The sequence below is a fragment of the Gallus gallus genome, chromosome 3 (genome assembly GCF_016699485.2).
Source record: "Gallus gallus isolate bGalGal1 chromosome 3, bGalGal1.mat.broiler.GRCg7b, whole genome shotgun sequence".
NCBI classification, from domain to species: Eukaryota; Metazoa; Chordata; class Aves; order Galliformes; family Phasianidae; genus Gallus; species Gallus gallus.
Genome location: NC_052534.1, coordinates 43,889,324 through 43,914,655, shown reverse-complemented (window position 1 = coordinate 43,914,655; position 25,332 = coordinate 43,889,324). Strand labels below are relative to the sequence as shown.

General features: G+C 35.5%; 1 protein-coding gene across 15 annotated transcripts in view; it reads left to right on the top strand.

Annotated features, from left to right (window-relative positions):
* Nucleotides 1-25,332, top strand: part of QKI (QKI, KH domain containing RNA binding) — a 139,377-nt gene that overhangs the window by 9,183 nt on the left and 104,862 nt on the right. The gene's annotated exons all lie outside the window — the stretch shown is intronic.

Below are 25,332 nucleotides of genomic sequence, written 5' to 3'. Positions count from 1 at the left end.
TTGCCTCGGAAGGAACTGAGGAATGTACAGCTGACTTTCTCGAGATATGCCTATTACACTTACAGAATGAAAAAAAAATCACTTTATTTTTTAAACACCTGTGACATTTAAATACTTAATGATTATTTGAGAAGCGGAAGAATATCCTTTGTATATCAACTTAGTATAGGGCTTATTGAGGTTAAATTCTAATAATTTGTGTGTAGCTTCCAAGGAATCAGGCCTAAGCTCTCTCTATAGGTAGTGGGGTACATAAAACTGGTGCCTATTGATTTAGTAACTGTATTTTATTCATACCTATTCATGAGGAAACTTGTTGGTTCCGAATGGGAGGTTTAACGCACACCGAGGGCGCTTGGTAGTGCCAAGTTTTAATACTGTTAAGTGTCTTCAGAAAGATACTCTTGCATCAGCCTCAGATTAACATAGGATGAATAACAGAGCAATTCATCAACTAGGCAGCTCAGAAGAGTGTCAGCAAGAAAGCTGACGATGATGAATTGGAGAGAGATGGATGTTGCGGTAGATAGCCACTATAGCTAACGCTGGAGTTTGGAGGGATGGCAGTTGGTATTTAGGTGTGTGCTGGATAATTATGCGAGGAGAAGCTGCACTTCTTTGCTTGGCTGAGTAGAAAAGAAACTTGTCCCTTCTGCAATTCAAGATGGTTACTAAATTCAACATCTTAAAATGGCAGGTGGACAACTGGATTATACTTTACTGAAAGACATTTACATCGATCTTTAGGTGGCTTGTTTGTGACAAGCTTCTGAACTTCCATTCATGTTTGCAATCTCAGCAGTCTTGGTAATAAAAAGTATAGTAATAATGTAACTTCGAGGTAAACTTGCTTTATTCTGGACTTAATTTTCCTTCTGATTTTGCAGTCGGCCTTCACAGATCTTACAGCTCTAGGTACTTCCATTTTTGAATTTCATTTTTTTTTTCTAGGATAATAGTTATGAATCTGAGGAGATTAAGCAAGAATTTGTTTTTTTTTGTTTGTTTGTTTCTATTAAAGCAGTAGTGTAACAAAGTGGTTTTTGTCACATGGATGGGTTTTACTAATCCCATTCAATATGGTTTGTGCTAGAATTGTTTCTTTTCTTTACCACTCACTCTTATATCAAGTTGCTGAGCACTTGATATGGAGACTACTGTTTAAAGTAATAACATTTGAGTTCTTTGTGGGGATACAGATTAAACTGCTTGTAGATTTGTAGGACATTTTTCTTTTCTGCATAAAGCAGTTCAGCTGCTGAAAATTTTAAGTGATTCGTAGTACCTAGAGTGTACCAGCATAATCAGAAAGGTACTTGCTGTGTTCTGTATTTCTTGAAACTTTTTGTGTGCTCTTAGTGTTAAATTTCAGATATAAAGGCAAGATACTAACACATTGCTAACATTCAAAGAGGTTTTTTCTAGTTTGGTTAGGGATTATTAGCTGAAGGGCAGCATAAGCTTTAATAAACTTGTTTATTTTTATTTTTTGCTTGGAAGGTGGTGGAGTGAATGTTATTAGTAATGAAATGAGAATAATTCCCAGGCTGTTAAGAAAACTGGTGAAAGATAATGACACAAACATGGATGTAAACACTATACACTTATCAACACTAGTATCGTGAAAGAAATAGCTTTAATGATGTACTACAGTTTTTATTTTTTTCCACTGTGTAAGTAGTTAAACTTTTATCAAAGCAGAAAGATGAAAATGCTTTCCTGTAAAGTACTGGCAATGTTTTCCTGCTCAAAAAATGTTTCTAATTTACAAAAACTTAAGTTGTTACTCTATTAGCTTTCAAACATTATGAGATTCTATACTGTTTGCTGTCAAGATTTGGGAAAGTAAAATGGTGCTGAGGTATAAAGGTGTAATAACTGTCATAGTGTGAGATCTGGAGTAGCTCGTCATCTGGTCTCTTAATTATTTAAATCATTGAAGATTTCATATAGGGGTGTGAGCACTGATCTTTGGAAATGTTTTGTCTCAGCTTTTCTTTTGAAAAGAAAAAAAAAGCCAAACATATGAAATTTTCTTTATGTATAAGCCATTAAAGTACTGTGTTTCCTGGCAGTGTTTTAACATTAAGTAGTTTAAAATACTGTAGGTTGAATATTAATGACTTCATTAATTTCATTAAGTCAATTTAGTTTATTTCCAGTTTGTTTACAGTAAGGAAGGGGCTACACAGATCAGTTTCCAGTTAGTTTTCCTGAGATACTCCAGCAGTAGCGTAAGGAAGCCACTTGTTGCAGGTGAACTGTTTGGCAGAAGCTTTTCTTGGGTTGGAGCTATGTGAAAAGAAACATGAGTTACCAGGGTAGTGTTTCTCAACCTATGGTTTGCAGATCCACTGCCTATGAAGAGTTGTGGAAGATAACAAAGGAAAAGGAAGTCTGCTGTTGGGAGATTTAAATTGGCTACACTGAGCCTTTACCTCTTTTGGGAAGTTTTTGTTAGTCTGAAAGTGAATAAGGTGGGAGACCACTGATACAAAGGCATTTTCATTGACCTGTTTCATGGGCAGAAATAAAATTTTGAAACAAAGAACTCCAAAGAGATTATGGAAACAATATGCATTCACTGTTAAGTACAGTGAAACATGTTTTACTCATCTGAGTTTTCTCTTTCTTAGAGGACTTACTGCTATTTTGTATTTATTGACGTTGTGAGCATGATGACGTTTTCCCTGGATGGGATGTAGAGAATCTAAATATATTTAGCGAAAATGTAATGAAATACAATCCAGTTTGCAGCTCTGGAACTTGAAAATACTTGTTTTTTTGCAGGTGTAAATTGCTGAAAGATACAGCCTACTGAGTTCTGTATGGTATGCTGTTACAGCACGATTCAAGTAGCAGACTGTATTTAAAAGCATCTGCAGTTTTCAAGTAGAATTTCATTAAAATAGCCACACTGTTGTCATCCATAAACAAAGATATTGAAGGAAACTCTAAATGTTCAAGTACTTGTAGCTGTAAATGTTTCAGGAGACTTTTCTCTTCTTCCCTAACGTCTTTCCCTGACTGGAGAGTTCTTTGTGTTGACAGGATCTACTGTTTGGAATCAGTGATACACCAACTGGGAAAAAATGAGAATGTAGTTTACAGATACCTCTAATGTTGCATTTAATACACGCTGTCACACGTACGGATCCTCCCAACATAATCAGTCCATTTTTTAAATGGACCCTAAATATGAAACCTTAATTTATAAGATCCTTTGTGGTAGATCTAAGTTGGAACTACTGTAATTCAAACCTACATTATATTTGGATCTTATAAAATGTTGTTTGAAAAATTATATATGATTTACATGAGCGTTCAGTTTACTTTTTGGATGCTAACTTCTGTGGTGGCTTATGCTTTCTCTATTTGAAAGTTTGCTTCCAAAAGAGGCCCTTGTTAAAGTAACTGGAATCTGTCAGTGAAAGAGAAAATTAATTATATAGCTGCAAAGTAAAAACTTGCATTTTACCTTGCATGTTAGTACCCTAAGCATTTTCATTCTGTAGGTAGCAGAAATCTTGGCTACCAGGCAGATTAAAGAGAACATTAACACAGAACTAATACTTATGCCTGTTACTAGGATGTGTGTGGGTATGTACACACTTGCCCTCCCCTCCTACCCAGCTGTCTTTCCCTTTCCCTTCTGTCCTCCCCCTTCTCTCTTGCCATTGTAGTGTTGCACTAGGCAGTATCTCTAATTGTCCTCAAGGGAGAGCTTGCTTTTGTCTCTGTATGGACAAGATTTAATATGATTTGATTTTTTTTTCTGGTATAATTAGAAGCTATGCAGGAGATAGGTGCAGCTGGAAAGCTAATATTGTGTGGGGGAAGCCTGCTTCAGATCCAGTATATACAGCAGTTTTTAATGCAGTTTGATGCTCTATTGTCACTGTGGTTGTGGGCTACATTCTAACTGTAATGCTGTGCTATTGAATGAAAAATATTTTCACGCAGCTTAGAAATAGCAGGGTTATAATTTAGGTTTGTGTTCTTAAGAAATATATTATTTTTAATCTTAAATTGTGTTATGACATTTGATAGCAAAAACCATTTCTAAAAAAAGTCCTGAAATAGTCTTGAAATTTACTGAAGGAATGTGGTGGTTATTATCATCCAGGCTTGAATACAGAGCGTATTTTATGCTCCAGGATGATTGGTTGGTTAGTTCTATAGATTCTGACAATAAAATTATCATCATGGTTTCGGTTAGAAAAGGGTACAATCTCAGCTTTTGCTTTAATGGCAAGAGGTAAACACTGATGCTGCATTATCTTATCTACTTGATAATTTCATCCCAAAGTCCCGGAAGTCGATGTGCCAGTTGTTAAATGCACCGGGCTGTGAAGTAATTGGGACTTCAGCTTGCAAATACCAAGCTATTGTTTTCAGTAAAGTTAAGTTGAAATCAGCTTTTTGTGCTGCACTGCAGTAGAAAGCCATTAATTAGTGTAACAGTGTGCCAGTTTCTTTCTACCAAAAGATTTCTTTTTTAAATTATTCAGCAATATTAATGAACATGTAGCAGTTTTCCTTGAAATTTAATTCTGCAGTCATATAGGCTAAAGGGCCTTTGGTTATCTTTGATTTTTACAACTTGTGTTTATGAAATGCCTTTTTAGATTCTTTCTCAGATTTACACTGCTGCTAATGCCATGCAATATGTCAGTGTTATTAGTCATTGAAGTCTAGATGTGTCACATGAAATAAAATGGAAGTGCAATCTAGTATGATGTAAAGCACATCAGTTGAGCAAGTTTTAATAAATTATAATATGTGACCATGATTTACTGAATTCTTGAACTTTTACCAGTTAAAAATCAGACTTCTATGGTGTAACAGTTTCTGTGTCTCAAAAAGGCATGTAACAATTGACCAGAGCAGTCCTACCACTGTTTCCAATGTTATCTTAATTTATGTGGCCACATAAAGTGAAATGAGTTAAGATAACATCGTGGGGTAGGCTGACTGTTGAAATGCATTAGCTTTTATTAGATATGAGTTGCTTGTCTGATAACAAAGTATTTTTGAAAAAGCTGTGAGAGAATAACATTTTTGGAGATGCCAGCATTAGTTGTACAACTGAGTCAAATAGTTTATCTAACGTGTGAAATTAAGGCATACTGCATATACTGTGTGTAGTTTGGTCACTTCTAATATAATTTGATTACCTCTCAGTTTGGCCATCACACTTAATTACCGGATGTGCTGTAATTATGTTCTTGTGCTTTTTTTATGAGAATACTAAGGGATTAAATTTTTGTTTTGCTGACTTTGTGTTGTCTTCATTGTTTTATTGTGATTTAAAGTCTTGCATCCTGTGAAGCACACGCCAGTAAGAATTTAATGGTAATGTTTCGTAAAGATTTGGTGTGTAGCTTCCAGCTCGTATTCATGTTGTTGACTATTACTTTACTACTTCAAAATAAGAGTTGTCAGCCTGTATTTCCATTAGTCCATTAGGAGATCGTTGTTTTTTTAAGTACAAGTTTTATGTTATGTGCTACTCACTTCAATTAGTGTTGGATAAAAAGAAGCAAAATGAAGACATCTGTTTTAATTATTTGGGGAAGAAAGGTATTGAAACACATCATGCAGTTTGGTTGGATTGTGCTAAATTCTATGGCTTCAGTATGTAGAGATAGCAAATATTTAATTTTTTTCTAACTCCTTTGCACACTTGCCCAAAAACTTCAAAGAAAATATAGGTGACTTAGAGAGGGTAAATATCTGTAGAACTATGAAAGCAAAACAAAAAAATCAGACTGAAGGAGTCCCTTTAGTATGGGCAGAAAATACATGTAGAAAAAAAAACCAACTATGTGGTGTTTAGACAATTTTGTACATTTTATTGAGGGAAGAATTGCAAAATGTCTGTTATAGTGTAGTCAATATGAGACCTGATTTATTCTCAGAAATATTTTGATTAATGTAGTGTTTGATGTAAATATATTTGTTTTTAAACGTTCGACTTCTAAGCACAATTTCATATGGGATGGTGTGGTGGCTTTTATTGAAGAAGGTGAACAAAAGATACTATCTGTGAAGAGCTTCCTCTGAGGTATACCTGCTGTTAGGGCTTTTTCATGTGAGTGATAGGTCCTTGCATTACATTGGAGACACTAATGTCTGAATGGATGTGATGGCTGCCTCGGAATGATGCTGCTGTTAGCAGTGAAAAATGTCTTCCTTACGATTCTTGTGCAGCAGGCTGTGGAGTGCAGCACATTTTTATAATAAAGGTGATGAATTTAATCGCAAACTGGCAGCCAAATGGAAATTGCAGACCTTGATACTGGGAGAAAATTGCCTATAAAGCAACTCCTGAGAGAGCAAGCTTTAAATTTATCCACCCATTTCGACATTGAGGAGAACATAGGAATTGCAGGGTATTTTGCTTGGCCTGCTTAGTGCAGATGGATGACACTTCAGTCTTCCTTTATTTAAGAACTAGATACAGTTTGTTAAAAGAATGACCTTGTTGCTTAAAGTTTACATGTTAAGGCTTTCAGAAAAATCCATTCCCTTATTTTCTTGAAACTTGCTCCTGTTACAAGGTGGGACCTAATATGAGTAATGAATAGAAACTTTCCTACTGTTTCACAGGTTTCCCCCTATATATATATATATATATATATCAGATTTAACCCTTCTCTTATTAGAGATATATACATTTAAAAAAAAATGGTTTGTGTATAGTTGAAGGCTCTTTGCAGCATTGCACTGATGTGAGAAGCAATATCCTAAGAAGTATGGTACTTCCTCTGATGATAGGTGTGATAGAAGTGCAACATGTGTGAAAGTTGTTAATGCTGATACAATTCAATATCTTTGTTTTTTTATTTTTTAGTAGTACTAAGCTGATCACTCTGAAATTAATGCCTGCATGCAAACTACAACATAGCACAAAAGCACTGTTCGACAGATGAAATTTTCAGCTTTAAGACACTATTTTTCAACATAGTCACCAGTGTTAGCTGTGCATTTTTTGCCAGCAGTGAACAGGAGCCTGCATGCTATGCTCATAAAAATGTGTGTAGCCGTCTGGAACGTGACTTGTCTTTCACATCGTTGTCACCACTGCTGAAATGCAGTGCCCTTCACTTCTTTGTGCTTGCATCCACTGTTTGGTCTCTACAAATGTTTTGCAAGTGTCATTGAATGTCAGTGGGTGCAATTTTTTATGCATGGATGAATTTGATTCCACATCTTTGCTTTATGCTCACTTCCATGTCAGATGGCCATTGTGTCAGACTGCCCCTATGCTGCCATCTGTCACAGGGCTGCAAAATGTAACGGAATATTGGTGGGAGGGTTCAACCTCTGCTGCCATAACCACCAACAGCTACCTCTGTCATGGGCCAACATAATGAAACAGGAGGCATTACTTTTGGAGCAACCTTCATGTATGCTGATATTCTTCATGTATCGTAAGTGTATTTGCAAATAAAATTTACATTTATGGAAAGCATTATCTTAGAGAACATTTTGTCCCCTTACTTTCTTTTTTTGTAATCTTACTTAAAGATGATACGGATTGAATCTACTTGAATTATCTCTATGCACAGATGCTTAGAGTAGTAGATGTTTGAACACCTAATTGACGTATTTCACCACAACTCTTTGGAACAGTGGCTTTTTGGATGCATTGAGAAGTGATCATCTTTTGAGCAGAATTAAGAATGAATACCTTTTGATTTTTTCATAGTCTTTATGGTGAAGGGATTGGAACTTTTAATAGTGAAACATCAGGTGTGGGGTTTTGAAGTATATTTCATCAAAGATGTTACTGATTCGATTTCTCTTATGCATTGTTGTGTGTCAGGATGATACTCTTTGTTAATTATTCCTTAAATACGTTGATAATTTGGTAATCCTCAGTTGTGAGTAAATAATACAAAAAAACTTCACTTAAAAAAAGATTCTCTAAGGTAGAACATTGCCTGATTTCTGGGCCATTGTGAAACTTTTTAACAAGTATATGATACTGCTCACTTCTAGTTCCCAATGTAACTTTGTCCTGTCTTGTAGAAAATGAACTTTTTGCAATCCTAATGAATGATATTTTTAAATAAGCTTTTTCTTTCTTTCTTTAAGAGGGCATTAGGGTTATTAAACAGTTGTGTGGTAAAAGAAGTTGAGTCTCATTACTGATGGTTCTCAGAAGTCTACTCCTCGACATTTCTGTAGTTGACGAGCATTTTGTCCATTTTGCTTTGCCTCAAGTATAGATTTGTAGTGAAATAAAATAATGGTGGACAAGATTTTAAATGTGTTTCAATAACTCATGTCACAGGAAAATCGTAGCCTAAGCTGCTTGAGAAATAGGTAGGTATAATCTCGTTTTAAGTTTTGCTAATTTTGAAACGGAGAATTATAGATTCTCAGGAACACCGCTTCTATTCCAAGTGGGACCAGTATTTCCTTAGGATTCTTCTTTCGCCCTTGGTAAATTATTTCAGATGTTTACTGATATCCAGAGCTAGCTGGTGGATGTTCCACTCAGGGTCCTATGTTTTATTATTTTCTCACTTGTAAGTGTTCCAAGGTGCCCACTCAGGAAAGGCTAAGTACAGATTTTTAGAGTTGAAATCAAAACGTTTATGTTGACAGTAAAAGAGATTATGTCCAATCTGTTTACCAAAGTAACTTCTGTGTTGGGATGAAGGGTCTTGGGAGAAGTTAGAGGAGATGATTTTGAACTAATTTAGTGTAGAATCTTGGCAGTGCCAAAAAGGAGATTCTGGTTTGGAAGGTCCATCTTTTCACTAATTCTGGAATTCAGAAGGTCTCTTTTTCCACTAATTCTGGCATACATACTGTTTCAGCTCAGTAACATGGAAGAAAGCTAATCAAGTGAAACGAGAAAACATAGCAGTAGTCTTCTGCTCAATTAGTGAGTTGAACTGGCTCCCTAAAGCAGAGCTGATGTGAGAGATGGTTAAGGATCTATGCTCCTTATGGGAAGAAAAGCAAAGGCAATGTTGCCTGTGTTTTTCTGGTGCAGCGTGCTTCTGAGATTAGTAACTCTCCTTACCCTTCAAAGAAAGGGAAGTGGTATGGCAGCATGAGTGATATGAAGTAATGCTATTCCGGCAATCCAGATTTCTGAGTTCTTCTATACTTTTACGTATAACTTGGGATATGCAGTTCCTTTCCCAGAAAACTGATATATTTTTTTTTTTTAGACAGCATCCTCAAGACCATAGAATCATAGAATGGCTTGAGTTGGAAGGAACCTCAAGGATCATCAGGCTCCAACCCCCAGGCAGGGCCACCAAGATCTAGTATTCTTTCCTAGGATGAGCTCTATTTTAACTGTAAAATTTTTTGCTTTTGTAAAGCAGAGCAGGAATAACCATATGGCTCACTGGGTGGTAGTTCTTTGGATCTACCATTAGGTCAGGATCAGCACTATTTTTAGTTTTTTCTTCCTCCCAATTAAATGTGTGTAGGCCCCAAGTATGTATGTTGCCATTCATCTCTCATTAGTTTCAAAATAATAATAATTTTTTTTTAAAAAAAAAACTACCCCCCCCCCCCCCCCCCCCCCCCAAAAGCAAAATCAACCAAAAGAAAAAGGGCCTACAAAGCAAAAAACCCCATAGCAGCGATCTTCCTTCCAATCCAAAAGAGTGTAATAGCCTCTTAAAAATGAGTTGCAACTCATAACATGGTAAGATGAAATGCTACTCTTGGCAGATTTGTCCTACTTTCAATAGAGTGTGTGCATAATGCCCAGTTTTCTCTGAACACAGTGTTGGTAGATATTTTTCTAAGTTTTTTTCCCCTACTTGTTTTTGTTTGGATAGCGTGCATCAATGCTCATCGAGGAAATATGTGAGAGTATTTTACTGTTACTGTATCCTTATTGTTCATAGTTTAACTTCAGTTTCCTGTGTTGACAGAACTTGTAAAACTCTGTATTTAATTTTTCTGCAGTAAACGCATATACTTTGAAATAGAACCACTAATCATCCCCACGTTATGGAATTGGTCTGAGTAGCTGATTGTGGGCCAAAAATATGTTAAATTTTGTCAATTTTTGATGAAATAAAAATAATACCTCAACTAAACAGAATACTAAAGAACAAACTTTTATCATCTTAACAAAATGTGAAAGTTTTGTTAGGAGGCTTATTTCAGAAGGAGAAGATTATTCATTTAATACTATTTAATTAAGCATGGGAAAGAATTGAAATATTGATCTGGGAGTTAAAATCTGTGAAATTAAATTAAATTTGCCTTTTGCATGTTTTTCTTGCAAGAATGGAAGTGAGTGGAAGGAGATAAACTGTTTGCTTTCAAGTTTTACAAGTTGCTGATGCTTCTGTAAGTAGGCACAACTTAGTTCACTGATATGCCAGAAAAAAAGGAAGTTTTATTGAGTTTCATAAATGTGAGCTCTGTGATTCACAATCTTGAAATAATTTCATAGAATTTTGTAAGTACTTGGACTTGGTTGCTTAATTACACTAGTCTCTGTTGATCTTGCTGCAGAACGTGCTTCTATACTGACAGCTAGTGAACACTATTATTTGGGATCTCTTCATGGTAATGAAAATTCTCCAGAGGCATCCAGATATCCCAAGATGTTTTTCTCCTTTGTCATGTAATGAGCAATATTTCCATGCTTTGCTTTACTTTCTTAGCTGACCTAAAGCAGGGAAACATGGCAGAGGAGAGACATTCCCAAATATGTTTTTTTTAAACCTACTCCTTGAGGAGTTGGGGGTTAATTCCAGCTGCTTTTATAAATGGGATGCGAAGTGCCCAGTAATTATGTTTAGAGTGCACAGCCACAGTTGAAGTCCCTTTGCTGTTCATGTGATTTTTCTTTTTTTCTCCTTTGAGAAAGCCTGACAAAAGTTCACTGTCGAAGTTCAAAAAAATATGCCAACGTAGATCTTTTGATTCAGTACTCATGATACTAATCGGGAAGACTAAGAGAATTTACGTAAGCATTTCCTGGCAGGCTGAAGCGTAGTCAGCATGCTTCGAGGCTTTTTGAATAGCAGTTATAACTTGTGTTACTGGTTGTGTTTCTAGTTCCTTGCTACACACATGGAACTTTATAAACTTTACCTAGAGTACTTGTTTGTATTTCTAAACAAGTGTTACTGTGTCGCAGTCTGCTTCTGTTTTCAGTAACAAAACCATGTGGAAGTGATATTTTTAAAAATATCAGTGATGGATAGAGGACCCCCCAAACCCCTCTTCTTCTGTGTGTTCTGTTGAGTTCTTCTGTGTTTTTTTTTCCTACTACTTTTACGGCATAATTGAAAGCTCTTACTGGATACTCTGAAGGTCTTGTGGCCTGAGGAGATTAACTATTAGCTTGTTTTCTTTCTTTATCCTTCCAAAATTATTTCAAAAGAGAATTATTTCCCCCTCCCAGTGTGTGGGAACAGGTGGGTGAAAAACAAAAGTTGGAGGGGAAGAGAGGGAGACTAGTAGAGCATATGAGCCTGAAAGACTGTTTCTAGATTTGACTGCTTTTGCACTCAAAGCTTATAAGAACAAGTCTTGAATGTTAAATGGTGGAAGAAAATTAAGATTGCCTGTTCCAATTCAACGTAGTTGGTGTTAAAATTTTATAGCTGTAGTCTCAGCTGTATGCTATTAGTAGTTGTACATGGCTGTGATCTAATAAGAAATGGTTCATCTATGAAAGCAGAACATTGTTTTGGACAATTAAAGTTGGAATTGGTGGTGTAAGCTGCTGCATAGCTGATGCCTCATCTTAGTTTCATTTTGATGCTCTGTATTAGAAATTGAACTACATCTTAGCATAGTGGTGTCGCTTTGCTTTGTAGTTTCTTTCTTTCAGCTGCATAAAGCAAACCATGAATTAAAGTTCAGGTAGTGGCTTTATGAGTGGGATAACAAATGTGATATTGTCTTTCACTTGCACTGGACGCTGTCATACTGTGAAGGAAAACATTCTTTAGCATGACACGAGTAATCATACTATTTTCGATGTACAAATTGAAATCTTATTTCACTAATGCAGAATATGGGAATGTTTCTTGGAAGCATTAATTCTGTAACTTCAATAAAGGCTGCGGATATAACCTGTGAAATGTGCCACACTATCATATGTTTTTTTTTTTCCTCATCTGCCCACTTATGTTGCTTCTTCTAAACTGAACATTTTGGGAGCTAGGAATGTACTGTACAGTAAACTGTGCTATGTAGCAGAAATCTTAGCATACAACATGAGAGATCATTTAACAACTTTTTAGAGTTCCCTAAAACTTCATGCCAAGTGTATGGCTTAGGCTGGGCTACACTGAAAGCTTCAGTCAAAACAGTAATAAATGAAAAAAAAAAGAAAAATGGACGGGAAAGTCTTAATATAGGTGCATCTGAGCACTGAAATATCCAAGTCTATACTGCTGAATATATACTGTGCCTCCATCCAGTTTCTAGCATTGGTGCTACCTTTGACTTACTCAAACCTGAGAAAGGCATATGTAGTTTCTGTGGATCTGGCGAATGGACTTGAGAGAGTGGGCTCTTTCCTGTGTTATGTGTATTTGTTTTCTTCTGAAACTCCTGCTTTAAGAAAGGATGATATTTTTTAGATTTAGTTTTGTGGAAAAAGCCAGGAAGATGCTCTTCTTTGGATATCTGGTGATCCAGGCATGTTTGGAGGTATAAGGGAATGTTAGATGGGATCTAGAACTGAAATGGAAGAAACTCCTCAAAAGCTGTAGGAATGAAGCAAGAAGGGATTTGATTGTGCAGAAAATGTACTTTGAGAGTAGGAGAGGGTTTTGAGAGGAAAAAAATGAGCAAAAGCATATGTTTGCTAAAGGAAAGTGCATTGCAGAGTTGAGAGTAAACCCAAAGAATTGGAATCTTGCCATGTCTTTACTGTCAGGAAATATCAGTGAATGCCAGAGGCAAATTGTCTCATTTCTTCTCTGCTCCTGGACAGTATCTTCTTCTGCTGTCAGTTAATACCTTACTTCTTGTGGCAGAGGTCTTTGAATCTAAAGATGCCAGCTAGCTGACTGGTTGAATTTAGCACGTTGCCAGATAGGAGCATAGTTTGTTTTGTGGTGGTAAAACTGATCCATAAAATGCATGCAAAGGAGGACTTTCAGGCATGCTTTTTTTTTTTTTTCCTAATACTGAGACCTCAGACAGCAGTTCTCTGAACATTTTTTTCCCCTCAAAGAAGCGAGGACAGAAATCCTTTTTGTGATAGATCCTGCTACTGGATTTGGGTGATTGTAATAAGTGACTTGTAGAATGAAGATGATGTCATTAAGAAACTCAGATCATTAAGTGAAAGGAAAAATGATCATATTTTTGCTTCACAATTGCTAGTCACAGTTACCTGAAAACTTTCAGTTGTCAAAAATATATCATTAACACATAAGTGTTTTTGTTATGCTGTGTATGTGTATTGTGTTGGAGTTTGCTCTCTGAGTAAATTTTTGGTAAACAACAAAGGAAAACCCACCAAAGCAAAGAAATCTTGATTGTAGAGTATTTCATAAGGGGTCTGAATGCATATTGAATATGCTCTTGTGTGCTATGTTGCTCCATACAGCAAAGCATGCTTTAAGTATATTCGATTTTCAATAGTAAACATATGCATTGGATTTTCTAACAAATACTCAACTTTGGGATATGAATTCTAGAATTAATTGTCTTGAGTATTTTACAGAAATAAAGAAACATTTCTAAGCATTATTTGATTTGTTTATGGTAAGCTTCTCAAAAACGTGACTTCTTCACGTACTTCGTAATCTTGATGTTGAACACCTCTTGGTTTTGAACAAGGGAATATTAACTCAAGACAAAATAATATATATACACCAAGGTAGTGTGTGTTTATGCAAGGAAGAATTGAGCTTATTCATAAAGCTAATATCTTATGGTGTTTCAAGACAAGATGTAAATATCTGGTAATGATAATAATTACTGTTACTAATTAGCAGTAGTAAGTGTTATTTGAAATCTGAAGAATGATTTCTCTTGAATAAATGACTTTTTTTTTTGTAATAAAAGTTATATGAGAATATTGTCAGAGTTCTCAGGGTGGATAAAAGAACTCTAAACAGTCAGCAGTAATTTATCGAGAAATAATGACCTCATCACTTCTGAAGAGGATGCAAATGACATCTTAAAGGAAATAATGTGGACTTTTTTGTTTTATTACACTTTAGCTGATTGCTGTTGTGACATCCTACTTAACTATGCTACATAGAATCTATTCTGGAAGTGCTTAAGCTACCTTTGTGCCTGTAAACCCATGTACCTATGTGTAGATATCTTCAGAATAGTTCTGACTTGTGCTGACCAAAGTACTGGACATAGGTATTTTTGAGTAGGACTACTGAACCTACCTAAACAAGTTTTCAACTTGCAAATCTGCTTAATGTGGGCCTGCCATTACATGCTAATCAACTACTGTATGTAAGAAAGAAAAGAAGAATGATTAGTAGGCCCATCCTGGTCTATTTTATTCTGAATAGGTATAAAATTAAAAATAGTATAAATGACCAAGTATTTATTATTGTTTATAAGAGTTATTGTTTATATAAGAGTATATTTATGTTTATAAGAGTATATTGTTTATATATGATGAGGTAGTATAGTTTTTGAACTTCAATGAAGAGCATCTTTTGACCATTTAAAAAAAAAGGTGGGGGGAAGGGCAAAAAGATTCTGAATCTGGCTATACCTATGACAATCAATGTGCTTTTGTTGGGAGTATAAGAAATACTTCTGAGGAAGGTTTTTTGTGGTAAATCTTTCTTTTTTCTTGAAGGAAATCAAGCTCGGAAAGATGAGCTTAAGTATGTTTTAGTATACCCAACTGCAAATTAAGTTGAATATTCTGTTTATTATGTGAAATAAAAGTAAATAAAACAGGGCAAATAACAGTAAGTTTCATTGCAGTAGCATACTGGACTAGCAATATTTTTGTTTCTCAACTTATTGTGCTTTAACAGTGGTTGATTCTCTTCATTTAAGTTTTGCTGGCTGTGCGTGCTTAGAAAGAGTTTGTTGCCTTGCTGATTTCCTGCCTGCCAATATTGTGTTGAGTCAGATGTCTGAGCTAATGCATGGGACAAAAGGATGGATAACAGCAAGATTAGTATACTATAAATCTCTTTGTTTCAAGTCAAGTATGAGTCTGGAAAAATACTCAGCTTTAGTAAAAATGATAATTAAAAAAAATTAGTTGTTTTTTATATTATTATTTTAACCTTGAAGTTAGGTCTCAGTTCATGTAAGGTTTAGTTCTATTCTTGTCAGGTTTCAGGGTCTTGTTTACATAGATTTGCCTTTTAGAAGATTATTCAGATGTATGCATTTGCCATGAATTCAAGCATGGTTTTGTTATTTTTTTTTCTTAGTTAGGGTTGATGAAAAATGAGCAACTTTCCAAAGTTGACCGGTTATCTTCATCACTTCAATGGGAAACTGAAGTTGTTCAACATTTGTTAATATGAGAACTTGGTGACAGTCATTAAGTAGCACTGTTTTCTTCATGCTGGGCAGTACTTAACATAAATACAGGCACTTTTTTTCATCCTTGCAACATCTTGGTTATAGTATTTAGTCTTGCCATAATGATATTGCTAAATTTTTCAACTAACTATATTTTTTGTATGGAGTTTTGTCACTGATTGCACTTGTATAAGTAACTACAGTTTGTAGTAAAATAAAACTTTACCAATTACCATTCCATTCTTGTAATGGAATGTAATTCCTTGTAATTCCTTTTAAGACTGCTCCCTGAAATAAAAAGGTGTTCTATTATAAGAGTGGGTTGCAGCAGTCTGAGAAATCATCTGTATACAGAATTATTTTCTTGGTATGTTACATGTTTAATTTGGTGTAATTTGAAGACAGTCTTTGTTAGGAATCCCTACCTCAGGCTATGTATAATATATATCATCTGAAAATGGTTAAATGCTGTTTTAATATTTTTTCTCTTACATCATTACAGTTGTAGGTTCTTCAGAATCACATCTCAAATTCTGAATTTCTTTAATTGGTGAATTTAATCTGAGGCCAGTTTCAATCTGCTTAATTTTAAGCGGATATTGCCCTTTGAACCCTTATAGTGGTGGCAGTTGTCAGTATACAGGAATGGGCAATTCTATCTTGTTCATCTTTTTTTCTTTCTTTCAAGCTTCTTTATTTTTTCTTGTGTTTCTTCATGATCCATATCTTCTGCATGGATCTTTGTTTCTGGATGTGGCCTGCCACAAAATTGCATAGACAATTTTAATGTACTTCCATTCTTTGTTAAAAATACTACACGGAGTTATATCTATTTAGATGCTGTTCCAGTGTTAGGTTTGTGTTTCCATCCTGTCCCTTTCGAACAATGTTAATTTACTGGGGTGTGGAGGACAAGGAGGGTTTAGCAGGAAATGACATCCTATTTGTGTACCATTCAGTTGTTATTCACTGTGAGGTTGCACTTTCATTAATTCATTTTTAGAGATGTACTTCATTCTTTATAAGACTTTCTTTCACCTTTGATCAACCTCCTTTTAGGTAGTTCTACTTTTAGTACAGCTGTTGTCACTTTTATTTTAGGTCATGCCTTGAAGAGTTTTTCTAGGAACCTCCATGTAGCTAAGTTCCATGCAGAGTGTTGAGTATGAAAGTCAAATTAGCACTATGCTGTTTCCTTCAGCACTGTCTTTTAGACTATGCTAGACTAACAAAACTTTGGTAAGTTTCCATTATATTATGCTTTAGACTTCCGATATTTTTTCAATGTTTCTCAAATTTGTCATAGTAGTAAAATTTGACCAATGTTTCTGACTGGAATGTTCTTGAACTCAGGTTTGGAGCCTTTTCCTGTATGAGTACCTGTTTGTTTATTGTAGCTCCGAGTGAGTTTCCAGCTTTTCTTTTTCCAACAGTTGTCTTTGAACACTTCCATTCAAATAATTTAGCTAATAAGTTCCATTATCTTGCCAGTATCAGCAGTTTGGGCATCTAAGCTTAAAAAAGAAAAAAAAAAAGTAAAATAAAATTGTGGTTCTTCTATTTATTCAGGTCTTATAACTTGTTTTGATGTCCGTCTCCTCTGAAGCCTTCTCAGATTACTAAGGCCAAATCTAAAACAGCTTTGGTTCTTGAACAACTTGATAGATAAATCCATCAGTTCATCATATAAAGGATATTTGGCTGCTGCTGTGCTAAGAGTTGGTGTCTGTAAAAATTAAGCATAGTAACTTAAGTATTAAAAGTTATGTTGAGAATGTATAATCTTTTCCACAAATCAGAAATAATTGATTTAGGAAAGTGGATTGGTCATCTGTGTTATTAATTTTCTTAAACTGCATTGCTTTTGTATTTGGTTAATAGGGACTTGCTTGTGATAAAGCAAAGATGTTTATGTACTGCCTAGCTCAAGGAGTCTTAGAATACTTAAAAGTTTTTTTGAAGTCGCATCATGATCTTGATGTCTTTAAAATCAGAGCAATGCAATGGTTAATGTATTTGATGTGGTTGATGACTAGCTTGTTGATGTCAGCGTTAGCACTTGTTAACCAAAGATTTGTACTTCCTTTTTGTCTTGTGATTAAAAGTCATGTTTTCATGCCAATATAGGGCAGAACAAGACAAAGCCATGTGATAGGGGGCACTATGTTTAAAAATTAGGATTGTGTTACCATTGTACGTGACCAATTAAAAAAAGTAAAAAAAAAAAGGCAGGGGGAGGGAGGGAAGGAAACTTGGGATGAGATGAGTTAGTCTGTCCTTTTCAAATGGATTAGATTCCAGTTGAAGTGAGCTGTTGGCTCTGCCTTCTATGAAATAATACTTTGTCAAATGTACAAAAACCTAGCCTTCAAATCTGTGGTGATAAAAGCTCTTCATGAGCATCTCAGTAGCAGTTTATTATAACTTTTAATAACGAATACTTCACTGTTGCTCAAGATAAATACAATTTATTTATTTGTGGAAGATAGCTTTGGGGGTTGGACAACTGCTTGACTTGTAGATGGGAGGGTTTGAAGTTAGAGTGGAGTTTAAAATTTCTAATAGAGTGGATGGCTCTTTTTTTTTCTATCTTTGTGATTGATAGTTTGGACAGAATTTTATTACTGCTGTTTCTCCTTCATCAAAGATCCAAGTTGTTAGTAAGTGTACTTAATAATCATTTGAGTCCAGCTAACAGCTGTGCGAATGGGATGGATGTGGAGGGGGAAGTAGAATAAATGTAGCAGCATGAAGTATGCATATCCACTCTACTTAAACTATTTGTGTAACTTGCTGTGAAGAGAACTAGAGTAAGAGGTGTTTATAAGAAGTAAGCCTGTTATGAATGTGATCTTTCAGATCCATTAAAGTGGTCATGCTGTGCTGATGGATTTTACTAGCGGAAAAATTTTGTAAGTTGACTCTGTTAATCTAACCCACCTTGATAGAAAATTTTGTAACAAGCAGTGTAGGTTCATGTACTTACTCTGAGTTACTGTGTAAGCCTTTTCTAATAATGCTGACACTTAACAAAGAGCTGAATGTTCTGGATTCATTTTCCTGATTTTAATACTTGCTTCAGAAACAGTGAATTCCTTTAACTCCTAGTTTAGATGTGCTGGTTTGTGTCTACCAGCTAATGATTCAATTTAAGAGTCTTTCAGTCATACAGAGATACCATTTGAGTGTGGATGGGTATTGTACATTAGTTGCTAGATGTTTTTGAAGATGACAAGCAGCTCATGGAAAGGTTCATATAGCTATCCTCTTAGGAACTTTTAAACTGATGTTGACATTACATTTATTTATTTGTAGCGTACTGATATGCGAAGAGACACAGGACTTCATCTCAAACATTTAGCTTTCAGAGTTTATCAAAACAAGGAAGATACTAGATTTAATCTTCTTTGTTGATTTTCTTATTTTCTTGAGTGTTTGTGAGTTGCCACTGTCAGATGTACTGTGGGGTTGATGGACTTGTGATCAGATTTGTTCTGGTCATTTTTGTATACCGTTGTATCAAATAACATAAGAGGAAGTTTTAGAAAGTGGAAGCAAGTGCTTATTCAAATGCACAAATTCAGTGGCATCTGAATTTGCCAGATCATTACATCAGAGTTTCATGTCAAGTTCTAAACCCAAACTGCTCATGTACAAAAATATGTCAGAAGTGAACTGTTGTCTATATGGCTGTTTTCATAGCTTTGATGCTAGATGTTCAAACATGATCTATTTGCCTACAATCCCCAGTTTTCCTGTGAATTAGTTTCTGAAGGAAAGATTATATGAGTCTTGTCTAATTGCTCAGGCATTTCTCTTGAGAAATAGTCATGGATGTGTAGAATGCCTGTGCAACATTTTACTCTATACTGATGATGCATGCGAGGTACAAGTTCTTGTGGCACAATATTAAAAATTACTTGGTTCTTTGCTAGCACTGCCGTTTCTGCTGCATCAGTAGTAGCAGCAAACACTACTGTTAACAGTGACGACTGTTAAAATTGCATTGAATAAAAACTATTTCTTTGCTCAGTAAGCATATTAAAGCTACTAGATTAGAAAACTGAAAGAGTTATGATCTTCCACCAATAATAAAACACTTAAAAACTTTCTTTTGACATTTATACATAATGACTCTTTACATGACTTGATAGTGATAGGACAAGGAGGAATGGTTTTAAACTGAGACAGGAGAGATTTAGGTTAGATATTAGGAGGAAGTGTTTCACCCAGAGGGTGGTGACACACTGGAACAGGTTGCCCAAGGAGGTTGTGGACACCCCATCCCTGGAGGCATTCAAGGCCAGGCTGGATGTGGCTCTGGGCAGCCCGGTCTGGTGGTTGGTGACCCTGCACATAGCAGGGGAGTTGAAACTGGATGATCTTTGAGGTTCTTTTCAGTCCAGGACATTCTATGATTATACAAAGAGAAAGGATAAGCATGCTCTATTTGTTTTTGAAATCAGTTTGTTGCAAATCTTACAGCTGGCCACGAGAGAAGGCATTTTGCAGGTTCTTGCAAAAGAACTGACTGAATTTTGATACTGAGAGTGCTGACAAATTGTTGAAAGTGCAGCCCACTTATCATTGATGTGACAGTTTAATCATCAAAAAAGTACTGCTAGATTGAACTCAGAGGAAGAAAGAGAAAGGAACTAGAGTATTGACAAGGTATTACACTATGGATTGAAATCTGAAATGTGAACACTTTTTTTGTGTGTGTATATGAGGTTTTTTGTGTGTGTATGAGGCTGCTGCATCTCTGTCCGATACCACATTCTCAGTGGTGATGCTCAGAATTTAAAAGTTCTTTTTTCATTTCTTCCGAGTTAAGGTGTAAGTGAGACAGTGTTGCATATTTTTGACCTTTTATTTTGTACTTTAAGATGCTTTTAAATGTGGTATGCCTGGTTTCAACAGAGGGTTTACGAGTTTTCCCATGCTGGTCATCTTTGTAGAGGAGCACACAGTCTGTGTTAGCCTTCAGAGCATTTGGAAGAGAGGTTATAGTCTGTCTGTCTTTAGAAGTTCTTCAATGAGAGGAGATTGTGACAGTTACATTCTTCCTGCTTTTTTCTCTCAATGCTTAGCTAAACTATTTCAGGTGCTTTGCTTACAATATTATTGGATACTGTTTGAGTATGTTGTATAAAGGTACTTGGAAGTGATGGCAAAAATAAAGGCATCGAGTTGCATCTAAGTTATGATTGAAGCTTTAATGGGACTTTATGGAATGATTTATCTGTGGTCATAAACCCTGAATTTGAATCCTTTTTCTAAAGGATCTAAAGGTAATCTGCAAGTCTGAAACTTTGTAACATTTTTTGCTCTACTGGGGACCTATCTGACTGAAAAAGGATAGGAAAAATCTTTGTTCAAATACCTTTTAAATTTCTGAAGTGATGATCTATCAGGAGTTATGTGCAGTAATAATACTTCATTAAAATATTTGCACACGCTTGCATTTCATGTTAAGAATATGAAGCTTTAGTAGGAAAGAATGAGAAGGAACGTTGTTTTCCCAACCTGCCCCCCCAGCTTAATTAATGCAGATCACATGGTTTTTGGATCTGTTGAAGTATTCTGATAGCTTTCAGAATTGTTCATTTCTCCCCCCAAAATTGAGAAAATATTGAAAGCATTGTTTTTGTGCGTTCTTAGTCTCATGGTCTGTAAGAACCAAATTAGCTATTAGAGCAATATTTTTGTCTAACTACATACAATTATGCTGTGCTTAAAAGTTTGATATTGTTGCTGTTTCAGGCATAACTTGCTTTCTTTGAGAAAGTACAAACCTGAAATGGAATGATATGTGCACCACTAAGGCCCAAGAGTGTTATACACTTTGGCCTTATGAACATAACTTACCCCCTCCCCTCCAATTCCGCTTAATATTTAGCTTTTCAAAATCTGCTTTTTTTTTTCCCCTTCCATATGAAACTAGCTTATGACTAGAAATCTTCAACTCTGCCAAGCTTTGCTTCCTCAAGAAACATGTTGATTGAGTCATGAGATAGTTAATATTTTAATTCATTCTGAATCTCATACTGGTTTTGGCTATTGGTTTGTTCCACCCACACTTGCTGTGCATTGTAAAAATCAGGAATGGCAGATATGGTTCTTCTGTGGCCATTTGCAACTCTGAAAGGAACGAGGGAGGAAGAATTTGAACCTTTTCAGTAGTTTTCTATTCTGCATCTTCTTGCTAAGAGGTTTGTTAGCCCTCTTCACTTTGCCGTGCTAGAGTCTTGAACACCTTTGCCAAATCTTCCTTCCTCAAAGGGAATGCTAGGAAGCAGTAACTTTTTGGTGGCTTTTTATGTGTTGACAAACATTTAGCTGAACACTAACACTGAGAACTTCATGTTCTCAGGATGGAAGAATAGTTTGTGATTATGTAGCATCAAGAAATCCGAAAAGTATGCATCTGTAGATAAATGTAGTTGTAATAAAGAATGTGTCCTGCTTTGGATCGTATCTTGGGTATTGGAGTGAAAAATGCTGTCAGTAGATGAAAGAAAAGATTACTTGCATAGTTCTCAGGGGCACAGGGAGAATAATGTTCTTCTGAACAAGAATGTGTCACTGCTAGGATAGGTGACTATGTCATGCCATATTAAGGTAGAATAAGATAACTATATTGAAACCAGCTTGTCTTTTTTCTAAGCCCATTCCTCCAGCGTTCTTCTGTGAAGAAGATAAATCCATCATTTTCTACTGAACTTAAGTCACTTTTAAAGTAAAAACAGACTGTTGTTAAAGGTTAATAATATGTATTCTGGAATTCTTCATGAGAGTTTCTACTTCTGTTCGCAGTAGAGGTAGGTGCTTAGGTCTTTTCAGTTTTAGAGGTATAGTGAAGCTGCTCTATGCTTTTTTTTTTTTAGTCCTATCTGCTGCTCTAATTAAGTATCTCTCCTTAATAACTGACTTAAATCCCTAGAGTGCTATAGAACATAATTACCACTATGATGTTAGGATAAAGTAGTAAGAACTGTACTTAGATGTTGACGCTGAAAATAAAGCTTGCCTTATTTTCTATCAGTTGGCTTCCTGTGAGGTACTGTGGTGCAGTAATTTGTGGAGAAGCCAAAGCCTTGCACATGAGCTTGGGAAGTATGATTTCATGAGACACATGCCAAAGAAGTTTTTGAGAAGGAAAGACAAATATCTGTTTGGTAGTCTGTGAGAAGTTATATGAAATAAACCTAAATAAAAGTCTATTTACTTGAGTTCCTCTTTCTTTGATTTGTGGTTGCATTGATAAAATACAAAAGGGTGTGCTTTCTTTTTTTCCTATTATATTATATCCTATTATTTCCTATATGTGATTTTTTTCCTATTTGTGTACTATTCCTCCTATTTTTAAGCATTTCAGAATAGGGTGAAACTATGATACTAGGCTAGAGTTAGAAGAGAGTGGAGCTTTTCTGACCTTTTCTGACGCTGCTGAAGAGGTGTTATGGAGTATTCCTGCACTTCCAGTTAAACTTTTATCAGAGGTGCTGGGGGAAAAGAAAAAAAAAAAAAAGAGTAGATAGGGTAGTAGAACTGCTTAAAGTGACGGACACGATTGCAAGATACCAAAGGACTTAGAAGCTTGATTTTAGTATAATGGAGTGAAGTAAAACTATATTATCAGAATTCTGTACTTTGTGTATGGGCTTTTGAAGGCTCTTGAGACAAAAAGTGTGATTAAACAGGAAGCAGGTGTCAGATCCCCCATTAGTCTTGAAAGGGGGAAAAAGAAAATGTCTAGAGTATTTGGGAGAGTGCTTGTGGGTAGGCTGGGCTGACAAGTTAGGATGGAAAACAGATTTCCTGATAGCTAAACCTAATGATGTGAAGGAAATGTGTGAAGGAAATCAGGAGAATGATAGAGAATGGATGAATGCGAGGTTATAATTTAGGCAACGTTTCTCTGATTCTTCTAAATACCAGACAAGTGAAAAGATGCTCTTAAACAGTCGTTTGACAAAAGAGGAATTTGTGGACCTGTTCAGCAATTGAAGAAAAAATGGAAAACCTCTGTTGATATTTTACCTATCACTTCTGCATATTTCTTCTGAGATCTTGGGAAAAGTGTCTGAGACAAGAAAGAAGATAAAAGCCCAAGGAGAAGAAAGAACAACATGTGAGGAGCCAATGATGAAGCTGAATAAATGCAGTTGACTATCCCTGACCTGATGTTTGTTACTGTTCGTGATGACTTGAACATGGTGAGAGAAGACAAAAGCCAAGCCCTAGCTATACAGTGACTGGTCCTGTCGTGGAATAGAAGATCTGAAGTTGATTGATGTATTAGCTGTTTGTAACATTTGAGGCATGATAAATGACTTTGGTTTAACAAAAGCCGGCATTCAGTGGTAGTTCTCAAGTCGGCTTATCGTAACGTGTGTGTTCTGAATGTTTAGTTCTTTTGTGCCACAGCTGTGACACACAAGTATTTGCAAAGCAAAGATTAAAATACGCGGGTTTGCTTTTTTTGGTGTGTGTTTTATTTTGTGTGTGTGAAAACTAGGGTATCTAATGTTTGTGTTTATATTATACATGAATGATACAGTTTAAAATGAATTTTTCAGGGCGACTACTCTGTAGCTGCCAAATACAAACAAAAATGACGGCATTACTTTTTATACTTGGAAACCTAGTCAAATTGCATAGCCTGTTTGAGTGTAGTGGAAATTAATGGAAAATCTGAAGAGAATGAAAAGGAAATAGAGTCTGCCAAAAGATAGTAATATTTGTTCAAAGAGATGTGTTAAAGAATTTCTTTGTATGCTGAAGCCAGTCTAAATACTGCTTGTAGTCCTGAGGATTTTTGTGCCCGTTGCCAAAACTGTGAGTGTAGATGAAGCTGTGGATTTTTTTCTGTGAGCTATGATTACATGATGATGAAATTTGTGTTCTCAATACTAAACAGGTGCTAAGCACCAAATTGCTGTACGGTATATGTGATTGAGTATGTCAGTTTCTAGTGGAGAAACAACTTGTTCTTTAATATGCAGAGTATGTTTGTTAGAAATCATTTTCAAGCAAATTATTTTGAATTAAATCTGCTGTGTTCCAGAAACTTACTTGTCATTACACAGGCTCCCCTCCCCCCAGCATTTCAAGTGGGGGAATCTCAGCTATAAATCATTTGGCACAAAACCTTGGTTACGAAACAAGTTCTTATAATCTTTTTGTTTGCTGCTGTAGTTTAAAGTGACGTTTTGTTTCTGTGGCTTCCTCTGTTCATATTAAAATAAAATTTCTTTTTTTTTCAGTTTTAATTTTGAAAGCAGATGAAATAATTCTGAGTAAAATTAATGAAATTATTAAGTATCTGCTTTTACTGTACAACCTGTACTTAAATCTTAATCTTACTGATTTGGCAGCAGTACTTGCTTAAATGTTAACTTTCACTTCGGAACGCAGGTGATACATGAGATCTAAGCAGTTCTTCAGTGATACCGGAATAAACTCATTGATAATTTTATATACTAGTTGTGGTTCAGTAAGTTAGGAACTGTTTATTGCTTTATTCCTATAGCAGTGATCTAAATGCTATTTTAGCAGTACTAGAAATTAAGTATAAGGTCTTGTTAAAACTGTATCTGTTCTCAAATGAGGCTAAGGTTCAGTGAAATTAACCTGAATTTGAACAGAGTCATCTGTTTTAATGACCTTGTTTGTATCTACTCAACTTTATTTTGTAAGTAAATTAACATCTGTAGATATATGTAATACAGATGTAATTGGCAGAAACAGTACTTAGAAGACTACTTATGATGTTCCCTAGAGATGTGATTAATGTCCATAAATTTTTCATTTATTTGCAGTGAAGAAAGAGGATACACACACACATAT